Genomic DNA, 17,453 nt, shown 5'->3' on the forward strand with positions numbered 1-17,453 from the left:
ATTATCATTTGATTCTTAACAAGCTGTACTAACATTATAATAGTCCAAACCCAGGTGTAACTATAGAGCCATTAATGTCTCCACTGGATGTTAAAACACATCTGCTGGGGACACTGCTTAATGATCAGGGAGCTCATCTCTCATCATCCTATAAAATATGGCGTCCTGTCATTCTCTATCTTTTGTCCCTGCTTTATTTTCTCATAGTAGCACTTATCTTCACCACACTTGTTGGGCTATTGTCAGTCTTCTTCCACTAGCAACCACCCATCTGTCAGTTTATAGCTTATGTGTTGCTGTGCTACTGGAAGGTATGCCACCAGTAATTAAATATCATCTGGGTTTCCCATGATGGACATGTTTCAGTGAAGCCTCTAGACTAAGACAGATTACCAAGACAAAAAAAGAAAGACAGATTACCAATAAATACCTGGTGTTCTACTCCCAAAAAGGAGCCAATGAAAATTTTATGGATGACCAAAGAATATTGTCTGACTTGTTTGCTTTGGGAATGACAACAGGAGGTATTAATAGTTGAGAAGAACATTGTATTTGGTGGAGGATTAGTCAGGGGGAGGGAGACATTTGACAAAGATATTTTGGCACCATAACTGTCATGGTAGACTCAGACATGCTGGAAATCATGACTTGGCAAAAATTTTTTTCTGTTGTATATAAGGTCACTATAAATCTGAGTCAGCTGGAATTCTATCTATCTATCTATCTATCTATCTATCTATCTATCTATCTATCTATCTATCATCTATCTACTATCTTCTGGGTCCCAAGAATAGGTAAGGAACATGAGAAGTGATATATTCACTTCTGTATGCAAACTCCCAGCGCCAACCCTGACACAGAGTAGGTGCTTAACATGTTGATTGATTGAAGATGGTGTGGTATGCATTGCCACTATTTACAAAGCCCTAGTTATTTACCAGGCAAGATAATATGTACTTGATATGCATTATTTCTTGCAGCTCACAATCCCCAAATAAGGCACTCTGCTGTTTCTGTGGCCTATGATGAAGTAATCCATGCAAGATTCCACAGCTATTGGAATCTTATAGTGAAGCCGGATAGTGACAGCGCTCATGCTTTTAACCAGTGTACTGTTTGTGATTGGTATGCCCCAGTTTGTAGTCCAATCACTGGAGTTAGATTTGCTTATTTCTTGTGTGATGGTATGCACAAGATTTTGAGAATCCCTGCATCTGCTACTCTGTTTGCAAACTGATTATTTCCCCCCAATAATTTGGTAAGATTGACAGTTTCTAAGATTTTCATAACTATGTTAAGTCCAATACTTAGATATCTAATTTGATGTTCACAATAACTATTCAGAACAGGCATTAGCATTTCTATTGAGATATAGAGAAAGTTTCAGAGTGTAAGGTGCTTCTCCAAAGTCAATTTGCTGATGAATGGAGTAGTTTGGGTGTGGCCACATTTGCTTAGCTACAACCCTGTACTGTCTCCAAAGAAAATTCTACGTGATATTTCATACACAGAAGGGAAAAAGGAATACTGGTGAAATGTTAACCTGTGAATTAATAAATTAATGCCCATATAATACAAATGAGTTATATTAATTTTTTTAATGACTGGTCCATGTGTGGTTTGGTTCCATATATAATCTCACATATAATGCGGTGGTGGGGTGTGCTAAACCAGAGTGCAGCATATGGAGAACAGAAGATGAGGGTTTAGCCAAACTGAATTGGAAAGTGGTTGAAGAAGGTAGAGATACTCGCTTTGTAAACTGGGACACTTAGTTCAAGTGATGGTTAGTATTTGCAATATAATTAGGTAGAAAATGAAGGAATAAGCTTGGTGCTTGTTTGATGGGAGTATATCAGGGTAAGATTAATCTAATATAAACTTAGGTCTTGGTAGACGACTGTCTGGTCTTGCGTCTGTCTCAATTGCTTAGGGTTGCTGTAACAACAATACCACAAGTGGGTAACTTTACATTTATTTTCTATAAGGTGTAGAGGTTAAAAGTCTCAATCCAGGTCTTAGCCACGTGGAGACCCTCGTCAGTAGCCCCAGTCATTCCTTGAGTTGTAGATGATCTTGCCCTGGTGTCTGTCTTCTCTTTTGTGTGTCTGTTCTGTTTTTTTTATCACTCAGAAGTGTGTAGGTTTATGAGCCATGCACTAATGGCCTGGAATCATTAACAGAACAAAGAAAACCACCACTTGTCTGTCTGTTGTATTGTGGAGGCTGTGTGTTGCTGCAATACTGGAAGTTATGTCATTGGTTTGTCAAAGGCTGTCAGGGTCACCCAAAGTGAACAGGTTTCAGTGAAGCTTCTAGACCGTGGTTCTCAACTTTCCTGATGCCACGACCTCTTAATACAGTTCCTCATGTTGTGGTGACCCCAACCATAAAATTATTTCATTGCTACTTCATAACTTTAATTTTGCTACTGTTATGAATCATAATGTAAATCATAATGAGTTTTCCAATAGTCTTAGGCGACTCTGTGAAAGTGTCGTTCGACCCCCAAAGGGGTTAAGACCCATAGGTTGAGAACCACTGTCTAGACCAAGCTTCTAGGCTACAAAGAAAGAATTAACTGTCTATTGCAGAGGAATTAACACCAAAAGAGCTTATGCATAACATAGAAACATCAGATACTGAATGTCTAATAAATAGAAGCAGAGCATTGTCAGAGATAGTGGGCACTCAAAGCTTCAGTGTGGCTGCGTCCCTTCCCGAGTAAAGTTGGCCATAGTAACTTGAATGGAGTAAAGCTTGTGAGAATAAAGCTTTCAGGCTCTTCATTTCATTAGGGGGCACAATTGGAGGTGAAAAGAAACAGTTGCAAAGATCTAATAATCAGAACTTGAAATGTACAAACCATGAATCAAGGAAACTTGGAAGTTGTAAAAAATGAAATGAAATCCATAAAGATTGTTATCCTAGGTGTTGGTGACTGGTATTGGCCATTTCTAATCAGAAAATTCTGTGGCTTAGTGTAGTGGGAGTAGCACAATCAAGAGTGATGGGATGAATTCATTGTCAAAAAGGAAATTCCAGGATCGATCTTGATACAATGCTGTCTGTGATAAGATTATATCTATGCAGATAGAAGGAAACCCAATTAATAAAAATATTATTCAAATTTATGCACCAACCACTAATGCTACTAATGAAGAAATTAAAGAATCCTACCAACATTGTTAGTCTGACATCGATCAACTATGCAATCAAGATGAGTTGAGGACAATTGGCAATTTGAATGCAAAGTTAGAAATAAAGAGGAAGGAACAGTAGTTGGAACTATGGTCTTGGGGAGAGGCATGAAGCTGGAGGCCACACTATAGAATTTTTCAAGACTTGTTCATAGAAAATACCACCCCCCAACAACACAGATGCTGACTATACAATAGACTTGTCCAGATGGAATACACAGAAATTAATTTGATTATATCTGTTGGAAGAGACAATGGAGAAACTAAATATCAGCAGCTAAAACCAGGCCATAAACTGGCTGGGGAACCCACCATATGTAAGTTCAGGTTGAAGTTGAAGAAAATTAAAACAAGTCCACAATTTCCCAAATGCAACCTTGAGTCTATTCCCACCTAAATTTTGGGACCAAATCAAGAACACATTTGCTGCATTGAACACAAATTATAGAAGACTTGATGAAATGTGGGAGATCATCAAGAGGATCATTCACGAAGAAAGAAAAATGCCATTAAAAAGACAGCAAAGAAATAAAAGATCAAGGTGGATGTTAGAAGAGACTCTCAGGCTTGCTCTTGATCATAGAGAAGCTAAAGCAATTGGAAGAAGTGATGAAGTCAAAGAACTGAACAGATAAGTTTACAGTGCAGCATAAGAAGACAGTAAAATATTATAATGAAATGACCAAAGACCTGGAGTTAAAAAGTCAAGAGGGAAGAACACACTGAGCATCTATCTATTAAACAGAGAACTCTGGAAAAAACTCAAGCCTGGAGTCATAAGTTATTATCGGTATATATTGAACTATGCAGGAAGCATCAAAAATAGATGGAATGCAGAATTGCTGTACCAAAAAAAGAGCAAGTTGGTATGGCATGCCATCACTTCAGGAGGTGGTACATGAGAAGTTCAAGCTGCACTGAAAGTACTAGCCAAATAACAAGGCTCCAGGAATTGATGGAACACCAAGTGAAATGTTTCAACCAGATGATGAAGCATTGACATCATTCATTTATCTATGCCAGGAAATTTGGAAGACATCTACTTTGCCAACTGATTGGAAGAGATCCATATTTGTACCTATTCCAAAGAAAAGTGACCAAACAGAACACTCAAATTACAAAACAATATCATTAAATACAAGTGCAAGTAAAATTTTGCTGAAGATCATCCAACAATGGTTTGACTTTTCAGAGGTTCATGCCAGATTCAGAAGAGGATGTGGAATAAAGGACATCAGTGACAATGACAGATGGATCTTGGCTGAAAGCAGAGAATGGAAGAAAGATATTTACTTGTGTTTTATTGACTGTATGTAGATAGTCAATTGTGTAAATCATAACAAACTATGGATAGGCTTGAGAAAAATTGTAATTCCAGAATGCTTCAGTGTGAACATGTCAAACTTGTATACTGAACAGTTGTGTGAACAGAACAAGGAACACTGTATGTTTTAAAATCAAGAAAGTTGTGCATCCTGGTTTTATAGTTTCACCATAATTATTCAATCTGTATGCTGAGTAAATCATCAAAGAAGTTGGATTATATGAAGAAGAATGTGGCAGCAGGATTGGAGGAGAGCTTATTAACCATCTATGATATGCACATGACATGACTTTATTTGTTGAAAGTGAGAAGGTCTTGACTCATTTGCTAATGAAGATCAAGAATCGCAGACTTCAATTCAATGTAAAGGAAAGCAAAATCTTCACAATTGGACCATTAGGTAGCATCACAATTGGACCATTAGGTAGCATCACAATTGGACCATTAGGTAGCATCATTAGGTAGCATCATTAGGTAGCATCAAAGGATGGAAGTGTTCAAGCATTTTGTCTTTTTTAAAATTCACAATCAATGCTCATGGAAGCAGCAGTCAAGAAACCACACAATGCATTGCACTAGGTAAATCTACTCTATAATACCTCTTTAAAGTATTGAAGAGAAAGGAACTTACTTTGAGTGCTAAGGTGTGCTTGACCCAAGCCATGGTGTTTTCAATAGCCTCATATGCATGTGAAATTTGAACATTAATTAAGGTAGACTGAAGAAATATTGATGCATTTGAACTATAATCTTGATGAAGAATAGTGAAAGAACCATGGACTGCCAAAAACAAAAAAAGATCTGCCTTGGAAGCAGTTTGGCCCAAATGTCCTTTAGAGACTTGGATGGTGGAGAGTTCATCTCATGTTCTTGGATATGTTATCAAGAGGGACTAATTGCTGGAGAGGGACTTCATGCTTGGTAAAGTAGAGAGGCAGGGAAAAGAAGAAGGGCCTCAACAAGATGGATTGACACAGTGTCGGCAACTATAGGCTCAAACATAAAACAGTGCTGAGGATGGAGCAAGACTGGACAGTTTTTTGCTCTGTTGTTCATAGGGTTGCTATGAGTTGGAACGAAGTAGATGCCACTTAATAATACCATGTCCAAAAGAGATTACACACACAGGTATAATGGTCAGAAATTCAACACATATCTATACGTGCTAGAGGGCACAATTGGATACCTCCCTTATTAATAATTCTCTTTGAGCAACTGATTTTTTATCTTTTTGCCTCACTTGTCTCATCTGTCAAGTGGGGCTGATCACCTAATTCTATTTCTTTCATAGTGTTGACATGAATTAGTTGGGACAATGCATGAAAAACCATTAGCACAGTACTATGACTATAACAAATGCTCAATAATAAATTTTAGCTTTAATTACTGTTATTGATATCTGTGGACTTGGTATACACAAAAGACAAATGCCCAATGCCAACCAGTCAGAGAAATACTATAAAGGCATGGGTTATCAAGAGTTTCTAGGTGGTGTGATAGCTAAGGTTTATTGTGCCAACCTGGCCTTAAACACATGTGGGATTAATTGAAGGGCGGAGAGATACATGGCTCGGTGAGCCCCCACTTTCTTGTTCTCTGGTCTCTTGTTCTCTGATAGTCTGACCAGTATGCGGCTGCCTGAGCTAGTTCTCTGCCTCAGCTGGCAAGACTCACTTCCTCTGAAACATATCTGAGGAGAAGCCATATGGACCTGCCCCGATGTAACCCTGGGTGCTGGAGCAGCCATGTGGAAACCCCTGTAAGCGCTGAGATGCTTACACACTCACTGATTTGGCTTTCCCCCTGCATTCAGCGTTATTGTGTGTGCTTTGCGAGTTTGAGGAGGACTTTATAGATCGGTGTCATATGAGTTAATGTTGGAATTATGGGCTTGGACTGGACTGGATTGGGATGCTTTCTTAATGTACACTTACCTTTTACATAAAACTCTATCTTATATACATATGAATTTCTGTGGATTTGTTTCTCTAGTCTACCCAGACTAACACAGTGGTACTGACAGTGAATGTACTCAGAAGCTAACTGAAAGAATGGAGATTTAATTCCATCCGGAGGTACCTAGGAAGAAAGGGCTGGAAATATAGTTCTGAAAAATCAGTCATTGAAAACCCAGTTTCTACTCTAACCCACATGGGATTTTGCTGAGTCAGAGTCAAGTTGGTGACACTGGCAACTGGTGTGAATCTACGAGGGTCAGAAAGTGGTGGGGTAGGTGGAAAATGGCTAATGTGCACCTACTTTCACATAAAAACAACACATTCCAAGCGCTGGGTTTGGTCTTCTGCTTGTCAGCTTTAATCTCATTCTTATAACAGGTCTTTTGCTGACTTTGTGACTCAGCCTTTCTTACAAAGTTACCACTTTTAAGATTTTACTTGTCTTTATAGCAGCCCTTGTTCACCATCTATTTATTGAGCAATTTGTTAAGTGACAAACCAAATGGAGGCACACCTGCAAAGAAGGCTAGGATTTTACTTTTTTAGTTGAAAGAATCTTAATTTTTTATTTGTGTTCTTCCTTTACCTACGTACTTATACTTGATCATTATTGTTAATTAATCAGAGTTAAAGATAAATTGTTGGCCGTTACCTTACTTTCTTATTATAACATGAATTGCCACTGCCAACTCCCAAGGTCCCTGTTTTCTTAGTCTTATTTATGGATTCTCTACACAGGTGTTCTTGTAGAAGTATATTTGAATCGAATGTTGGAAATACTGCTTAGCGTTGCTTAAAAGAGGCTGCAATATACTTAATTATTTCTAATAATAAAATCATTATGAGAGCATATCTATTTGAAAGAAGATTCAATTACCCACTATCCAATGATCAACAGGAGGAGAGATAGTATATCATAAAAATTATAACAGTAAATCTGTTCTCTGGGGAAACTTGTGAATATATTTTCCTGCTCCATTGGTACCCAATTTAGAAAATGAAAAAAGATTGCCTTAAACAATGGTTTGTAATGACAAAATTCACGTACAGCAAGATTTATACTAGGTAAATAACCTGGAATATGAATATGAATCTCGATGATTGGAGAGTGAATTAATCCTCCTTGGCAAGAATTAATCTCTACTGGGGCTGCAATGCACTAAGTCTGGAAACAGTGTTTGGGAGTGCTGATCAACGTGAGCCGTAGGCAAGTTATTGGCATGAGCAAAGTACTCCATTCTGTCTCTAGCTAGCTGATTCGAGCAACAGACGTCTGAGGTTCAGTGTGAGTTATTCACCTCATATAGACCTATCCCGAGGGCACCTCTCCACATTTGACTGGGTCTGAGAGAAACTGGGCTCTAATATCTGAGGGCTATTGAGTAGCCTCTGTGACACGGCGTGTGGCACAAGCCATTAGCACACAGACAAGCTGTACATCAACCGTGCCTTTCTCCTCCCTGAAGGTTTGGAGACTGGGACTGAGGAGGTGAAATTAAACTGGCCTCTTCACCCCAAGAGTTCCCTTTGCAGTAAAGTTAAAGCATAGTGACGGACAAGATAAACCTTCTGGACTATGTTTCTCTTTACTTGACACGAGTGTCTGGCCTCAAGATCCATTTCCTTTATCATATTTCATGATTACCGAGCTGGACAGAACATTCTGGGCATCTAAAGTTAGTGCCAAGGGACGAGAAAGGTTATGTAATTCCCCTTTTTTGTTTTCCAGGCCTAGGTGTTTTTGCACATGCTCCCTTCTCATCTAGGGGTGCTCACTCCGAAGCGACCCTTCTCTCTGAGCCCTCCCGTCATGCTCAGTATCTTTGCCCCTTGAACCGGACTCAACTAAGGAGGATATTCCAGCAAGGGTACATATCCCAGAGCCTAGGCTGGGACCAGTCAGCATCTTTGTGGGGAAGCTCAGGCATATGCTCTGAGGGCAGGTGCCTGCTTGACTTTGTCTTTTCTCCACTGAGGCCTCATTCATTCACTTTCTTCAGTTGAGAGGGTTCCTCCTTGGGGCACGGATTGTGTCATTTTATTATCTTTTTAATGACAAGCATAGAGCTGAGGCTAATGCAGTGGAATGGCCAAGCTATTCTTGGCAGGCACTCCTGACAGGAAATCAACACATCCAAACAATATGAAACCATCCATCCATAAAGCCCTACCCACCTCCCGCTTCCTACTCAAGGCCCCTTAAAAGCCATAGTCTGTATGGGGTTGAGGCTGCTCTGTTCCACTCAGACTGTCCCTCGCAGGCTGAATAAAGTCTGGTCTGGTGTGTGACACAGGCTTTCTGTTTCATCTTTTCTAACATCTAATAACAGAGTCCCATGAAGGAGGTCATGAGTGGGCGTCTAGTTCATTGGGTTCTATCACTGACCACAGGGCATTGCTATATGACCGACAGTTGCACTTTGATTCTAAGCAGCAGCATATCATAGTAAAGGAGAGGAACACTGAGATGCTGGGGTGGGGCTGTAGGTTCAGATTTGAAACATGAAGCATTAAATGGGCTGAACTCCTCCCCCTTCTCTGCCCTCTGAACTTTATTTATTTATATATAAAGATATAGTTTTCAAAAGTTGTTTTATTGAGGGTTCTTATAGTTCTCCTAACATTCCATACAAGATACCTTATTTTTGCTGTTGTTCAGAATACACAGAAAAAGCAAACCCCCAATTTTGGCATATACATTTCAATGACATTGATTTAATTCCTTGGGTGGTGCAACCAATTTCTTTTCTGAGCTGTCCTTCCCTCATTAACTGAAATTCCCTGCCCCTCAAGCCCCTCGATCGAATCTATGAAGGTGCTCTTGTCAATTAGATCATCCGTAAGAAAGGTTAATACACAAGGCAGACTTTTTAAAAATTAGGTAAACAAAACCATTGTTTCTTTTTAAAGAAGCTATCAAGAGATTTCTTGAAATTTAACTTGTTTTCAATGTACGTAAGTAAACGTGTACTGTGTCTGGCACATAATGGATCTTCACTAATTATTGCTGAATATGTGAATTGATCTAGAATGTCTACTAAATAGTACTTTGATGCAACTTTGTGAGAGGCTGTTATTGTTTCACACCTTTCCAGGAAAGGACTCAGAGCGCTGCATTGCTGAAATCTACTGCATGAGCCTTCTTCCAAGTTTGTGTAATATAAACTTTTAATAATTAATTTAAACATTTAATTGCACGTGCATATTCACAGGAAGCCCTGGCCATATAGTGGGCTAATAACTGCATGGTCAGCAGTTCAAAAACACCAGATGATACAAGGGAGAAATAGAAGATGTTTTACTCTCTTTTAAAGAATTTCAGTTTTGGAAACTCACACGGCAGTTCTACTCTGTGACATAGTGTTGCTGTGAGTGAGAATGTGCTTGATGGCAGCGAGTTTGTTTGTTTTGCTTCTTTTATTGTCCTTTTTTAGTATATTCAGAAAACACAAGAACACATTCTACCACTTGACTATCAGTGACTTACACTGTGGTGGCTTGTGTGTTGCTGTGCTGACGGAAGCTATGTCACCGCTATTTCAAATGCCAAAGGGTCACTGAAAGTGATCAGGTTTCAGTGGATCTTTCAGACAAAGAAAAGGCAATGAAGAAAAACATGGCTGACCACTTTGGAGGAAGTAGCCAATGAAAATGTTATACATAGGCCTGCAGCTATTGGAGGTCTAAAGAATGGAAACAGAATATTGTCAAAGATCGTGCTGACGCATGGGACTCTTGGATAAGAGACTGCTTGAAGTGCAACAGAGGAGGAGTACTTTCTTGGAGTGGAGTTGAACCATGGCGATGTGAGTTGGGTAAAACCTGCGAGAGTGGAGCCTTTTGGGTCTTCATTTGCTGATGGGGCATGACTGAAGGTATGAAGAAACAGCTATAAAAAATCTTCTCATGTTAAGGGTTTGGAATGTGCGAAGTATGAATTTAGGAAATTGGAACAGGTCCAAAATGAAATAGAGTGCATAAAGATGTATATATTAGACATTAGTGAACTGAAATGGACTGGTACTGCCCATTTTGAATCAGAACATCATGATTTTTTCTGCTGGGAATGACACGATCAAGAGAAACCGTGTGGCATTAATTATCAAAGAATACATTGCAACATCAATCTTGAAGTAAAGTGCTGTTTGTGATAGGATTATATCTATCCACCCCTAAGGAAATCCAAGCTGAAGGAAATTAAAACAAGTCTGCCAAAGCCAAAATATGACCTTGAGTCTAACCCACCTGAATTTGGAGAACATCTCAGGAACAGATTTAATGGACTGAATACTAATGACAGAAGAGCTGATGAGCTGTGTGAGGACATCAAGACCATCATGAAGAAAGAAAACAGAGGGCCAAAAAGATATCATTTAAAAAGACGGCAAAGAAAGAAAACATCCAAGTGGATGTCAGAATAGAATCTGAAACTGGCTCTTGACCATAGATTAGCTAAAGCATATGAAAGAAATGATGAAGTCAATGAGCTGAATTGAAAAAAGTTTAAAGGATAGCTCGAGAAGACAAAGTAAAACATTATAATGAAATGTGTAAGGCCATAGAGTTAGAAAACAAGAAGAAAGAACACACTCGGTTTACCTTCAGCTGAAAGAAGGAAAGAACATTTGAAGCCTCGAGCTGCAATATTGAAAGATCCCATGAAGGAAAATATTGAATGACGCTAGGAGCATCTAATGAAGATGGAAAAAATAGAGTCCCTGTACCAAAAATAACTAGTCAACTTTCCACCATTTCAAGAGGTGGCATATGAGGAAGAACCAATGGAACTGAAGGAATAATTTAAAGCTGCTCTGAAAGCAATAGTCAAAAGCAAGGCTCCAGAAATTCATAGAGTACCAATTGAAATGTTTCAAAAAGCTGATGAAGCATTTGAAGCACTCATCAATGACAGGAAATCTGAAGACAACCAATTGGTCAACTCACTGGAAGAGATCCACATTTGTACCCATTCCAGTTAAAGATGACTCAATAGAAAGCTCAAATTATAGAACAATATCATTGTTATCACATGCAAGTAAAATTTTTCTGAAGATCATCCAACTATGCTTGTAGCAGTACATTGACAGAAAGCTGCCAGAGGTTCAGGCCAGATTCAGAAGAAGATATGGAATAAGAAATATTATTGCTGATGTCAGATGGATCTTGCTGAAAGCATAGAATACCAGAAAGATGTTTACTTGTGTTTTATTGACTATGCATTATAATGTGTGGACCATAACAAATGAGGAATAAGTTTGATAAGAATATTAATCCCAGGACACTTAATTTTACCCATGCCAAATTTGTACATGGATCCAGGAAAGTTGTGCAAACAGAGCAGGGGATTACTGCATGACTTAAAATCAGGAAATATATTCATTAAGGTTATATCCTTTCATCATAATTATTCAATCTATATCTGAACAAATAATGAGAGATGCTTGCTTTTATGAAGAAGAATATAGTATTAGGATTGGAGGAAGGCAGGTGACACAACCTTGCTTGCTGAAAGTGAGGAGACCTGAGCCCTTGCTAATGCAGACCAAGGTTTGTACCCTTCAGTATGGATTAAAACTCAATTTCAAGAAGATTGTCAAGGAATTTGCCTTGCTTGGATCCACAATCAAGGCTCATGTAGGCAATATTTAAGAGATTAAAGATGAACTGAATTAGGTAAATCTGCTGCATAAGACCTCTTTAGAGTATTGTAAAGCAAGGACTAAGGTGCACCTGTCCCAAGCCATTGTATTTTGAATTGCTCCATGTACAACTGAGAGGTGGACATTGAATAAGAAAGACTGAAGAAGAGTAGATTTGAATTATGGTGATGGAGAAGAATATTAAAACTACCATGGATTGCTAAAACGATGAACCGAGCTGTCTTGGAAGAAGTGAAGTTAGAGTGTTCCTTGGAGAGAGGACAGCAAGACTTCATCTGACAAGCTTAGGACATGTGAAGAGACAAGTCTTTGAAGAAGGACATCATGTTTATAAAGTAGAGGGGCATCAAAAACGAGGAAGCCCTTCAAGGAGATGATGGACACGGTGGCTGCAACAGTGGGCTCAATCATTTGAAAATCTTTGATCGCTATGGGTTGGAGCCAACTTGATGACCCATGACAACAACAAAAAGCACACTCTGAGTGCACACTATTAATGTTATCATTTCTGTTTTGACATTTATAAAGACATTCACAAACTAGTTCCTTGTGAATGCACAGATTCTAAGATGAAGATAACTGTTGACAGATTCTGTATCTTTTCCCAAACAGGGAACTCACAAGACTAATGAGAGAACCTTATGGTATGAGTGTACAAAATTAAAGTATGGTAAACTGATGTTGGCATAAATATAAAACTAACAGTTTCATAGGAAACTAGGAAATCACAATGATTGACATATACCCCCCACCCCGACGAATCACAGAAAAGTGGGTGAAGGGAGACAGCAGGTGATGTAAGATATGAAGATAATAGTAATTTATAATTTATTAAGGGTTCATGAGGGAAGGTGTGGGAGGGAAAAATGAGGAGCTGATACCAAGTAGAAAGAAAATATTTTGAAAATTATGATGGCAACGTATGCACAAAAGTGCTTGACACAATGGATGGATGGATAGCCTGTGATAAGAGCTGTAAGAGCCCCTAATGAAATGATCAAATAAATAAATGAATAAGAAGACTGCATGGCTATAATGCCATCCTCAAGAAGATGCAGGGTGGGCCTTCTTTCTTCTTTACTGACTCGTCCCTACCAGGAGAGCTGGTGCTGTGGAGTTAGTTATTATGCACAGGGACTCATAACACAGAAAGAACTGCTCCAGAGGGTTTTCAAGACTGAAATCTTTATGGGGGAAATCCACATTATGCTGTTGGATAAACACTGAACTGCTAACCACAATGTCAGTGATTCAAAACTATCACTGATTCTTGGTAGAAAGATGAGACTGTCTTGTTTCCTAAAGATATAAGTCTCATTGTGTTTGGTTTTTGATTTGGAATCTTTGTGGGTGCAGGTTGCCACATCTTTCTCTCCAGAGCCAATGGTGGGTTTGAACGGACAACCTTTCAGTTAGTAACAGAGCACTCTAACCATTGAGCGACCAGGTCTCCTTGCCTGTTACATAAAAACTCACTCACTGCCAACTCAGCACCCATATAGGACAAGGTAGGATTGGCCTGTGAGTTTCTCAGACTGTAAGTGTTTTCAAGTGTAAAAAGCCCCATCTTTCTCTTGTGTAGCTGCTGGTGATTTTGAACTGCCAACCTTGTGGATTGTAGCCCAATGCATAACCACTATGCTGCTAGAACTCCTGCCTGTTATATAGCAGATGCTAAACAAACACATATTGAATGAATAACTACTTGAAGTCTTTAGTCCAAAGAAGCAATGAAAGCTTGTTGGATTTCTAGATCAGAAGATTGGCAGGTCATTCTATGAGCAACAGGGACAACTTTCCTCAAAGCAGGCCTGCTTGCCTAGAACACTGAATTACGTATTCCTAGCTGTCCCTTTCCCGAACAGACTCTCTGATTTTCTATAAAAGTAGAAATGAAAGTAAGAAGGGATTAGTATGAAATAGAAGACATGCCAGGCCAAGTCAGCTTCACAGACAATGCAATAATTGTGAGCATTGGGGACACTTAAATTGTGAACTTCTTGGCCAACTTGAGTACAACTATTTCAGGGAACACTTTTCTTTGGGGACTCATTAGTGAGAGGAAACGCTTCTCTAAGGTGAGTGAACAGCCAGAGAGCCTAAACCAGAAAGCTTAAAAAAATTGATTTGTAATTAACATTGTGCAATTCAATAGTTCAATCATATCAAGAAGAGTTGGACAATCATTGCCATAATCAACTTGGGAACCTTTTATACCTCCTTGTACTCACTAATGTTAACTGCCTACTTCCCCCACCCTCCCCTTCCATGCTCCCAGGCAATATTCAGTTCAGCTTCTGTTTTCATAATTCCACCCATCCTGACTGGCTTTCTTATACATACAAAACAGGTTAGATGACAAACAAGGACTCAGAAATAATGACCATCTAAAACAGATAAATACCTCACTCTAAAAGAAATCAAGGAATACCAAAGATTTAGGATAAATTCATATTGGGTCAGGAAGTATTATTCTTAGTGCAATTTTAGCAGATCGTTTGGGAGAGAAACTCTTAGCCCTGCATGGCTAGCTCAGAAACTCCAGCTATGGTTTCTGTGTCTACCCAATGTTGACAGTGTTTGCTTAGCATCACACCAGGGTTTCTTAGGATAATTTATGTGTGAAGCACATTGCATGTGGATGACTTATGCTCCTATAAGCCAAACCAGGGCCAAAGATTAATGGACTGAAAAACAAAAACCAAACCCCAACCAGTTGCCTTTGAGTTAAGTTCAACTCCTGGTGACCCCAGGTGTGTCAGAACTGCACTCCCTAGGGTTGAGCTTCAAAAGTAAAGCACCAGGCCTTCTACCAAGGCCTTTTTAAATCTAGGTAGATTTGAAGAACCCGTCCGTTCATTAACAGAAAGGTGCACTAACCATTTATGCCACCGGAGGCTTGCAGTGTTCATTACACATGCTAGCTTATCTCACGTACTTTCTGACTGTTCTCGGTTCAAATGCAGACATACTCTGTAATGGGTACCATGAGTGGAAAAAGAAGAAGAAGGACTATTCACTCTCGACACCTAGTAATTATTCTCTACAGCATAAAGTAGGAAAATGGGTGTTTGAAGAAAAGAACCCACGTGAAATGTTCAATAGAAGGGAAAGAACGTCCTTTTTAGAGAGCAGCCAAAGTGCTTTGTTGAGAAAGGAGCAAGTTTGCAGACTGAGTAAGAATTTGATAGGCTGGAATGTGGGAGAAAGAAGATATTTCAGGTGGAGGCACCACCAGTAAATAAGGCCAAGGAGTCTGGAGTTGATGGCCTATGGCTGGGGATTGGTGAGAAATTCATGTAGGCTGTTGGAGTGGGTAAATAGGAGATGAGGCAGGAAAGGGAAACTGGAGTCAGAATGATGATGCCCATAAGGCAGATGGGGAGACCTGACTTGGAAGATACTGAGAGGCCTTAGGGGCAGCTGAGGAAGAATGTCATAGGACTTGTGCAGTGCTCCAAGATAATGAGACTGGTTGCAGTATGAGAGAGACAGGATGCTAAAAAGCATACAATATAGTATTCACCAAAATTGGAGGTTCTTTTGAATTTCAGAACAGTAAAAGGCAAGAGTGCTTTGGGATTTCATGCCTACCTTGGCACAGGGTGAGAAATAAACTCTTTTCTAATGATGCTCCAAGAATACTTCCTGCTACCAGATCAATTTTTAAAAAATCATTTTACTGGGGGTTCATACAATTCTTATCACAATCCATACATACATCAATTGTGTAAAGCACATTTGTACATTCATTGCCCTCATCACTCTCAAAACATTTGCTCTCCACTTAAGCTCCTGACATCAGCTCCTCATTTCCCCCCTCCCTCCCTGCTCTCCAATCCCTCATGAACACTGGATAATTTATAAATTATTTTGTCATATCTTACACTATCCAACATCTCCCTTCACCCACTTTTATGTTGTCCATCCCCCAGGAAGGAGGTTATATGTAGATCCCTTTAATGGGTTCACCCTTTCTACCTCACCTTCACTTCACCCTCCTGGTATCGCCACTCTCATCACTGGTCCTGAAGGGACCATTCTTCCTGGATTCCCTGTGTTTCCAGTTCCTATCTGTACCAGTGTACATCCTCTGGTCTAGCCAGATTTATAAGGTAGAATTGGGATCATGACAGTGAGTGGTGAGGAAGCATTAAAGAACTAGAGGCAAGTTGTATGTTTCATCGTGCTACACAGCACCCTGGCTGGCTGGCCTCCTCCCCGCGACCTTTCAGTAAGAGGGTGTCCAGTTGCCTACAGATAGACTTTGGGTCTGCACTCTGCACTCGCCCTCATTCACAATGACGTGATTTATTTCTTTGATGCCTGATACCTGATCCTTGCGGCACCTCATGATCGCACAGGCTAGTGTGCTTCTTCCATGTGGACTTTGTTGTATCTGAGCTAGATGGATGCTTGTATACATTCAAGTCTTTATGACCCTAGACACTATATCTTTTGATAGCGGGGCTCCATCCGCTTTCTTCACCATATTTGTTTATGCACCCATTTGTCTTCAGCGATCATATTGGGGAATACTCCCTCAATGCAAGAATACTTTGTTCTAATAAACTGGCATTCCATGATGCTCACCTTCCCAACACAATCACTGAAGACAAAGTGGATGCATAACCAAATGTGGTGAAGAAAACTGATGGAGCCCAGTTATCAAAAGATATAGCATCTCTGGTTTTAAAGGCTTGAAGGTAAACAAGCGGTCATCTAGCCGAGAAGCAACAAAGCCCACATGGAAGATGAAGGGATCAGTTAACAGCCATCAAAGAACAAAAAATCATACCATTGTGTGCTCAGATCAGTTTTTTTTAAGAGCAAGTCCAATGAATATAGAGCAGAGACCTGGGGCAGAACACCCCACCCCATTGCTTGTTCAGTTAAATTACTCTTTTTTATGTGGAAAGATTTCCTTTGTTCTGATAACTCTGGAAATCTGAGTAAGTAGCACATTAATGAATGGGAGCCTAGCTTCTCACCACCCATGTTAAAATGGGGTTGTGTATAACTCCCATATCACTCTGATTGCTGACTTCAAAATAGACTATCTCACAATAACCTGTGAGCTTTCACTTTACTGGAATGTTAAAAAAATAATTTTACTGGATTTGTTACTAATTATAATTCCCAAATTTGCTTGATGCAGAAATTTTGGAAAACTAGCTTTATTGCAAGATACTTTTGTTCATATTTTATTTTATATGATTTCAGTCTTTTAAAACAGTTTACATTTTTTTGTCATTTGACTTATTTTTTCTTTTTTTCTCCTCTTTTCTTTTTTTACATTTTATTAGGGGCT

This window comes from Tenrec ecaudatus, chromosome 6, assembly GCF_050624435.1.
Source record: "Tenrec ecaudatus isolate mTenEca1 chromosome 6, mTenEca1.hap1, whole genome shotgun sequence".
NCBI classification, from domain to species: Eukaryota; Metazoa; Chordata; class Mammalia; order Afrosoricida; family Tenrecidae; genus Tenrec; species Tenrec ecaudatus.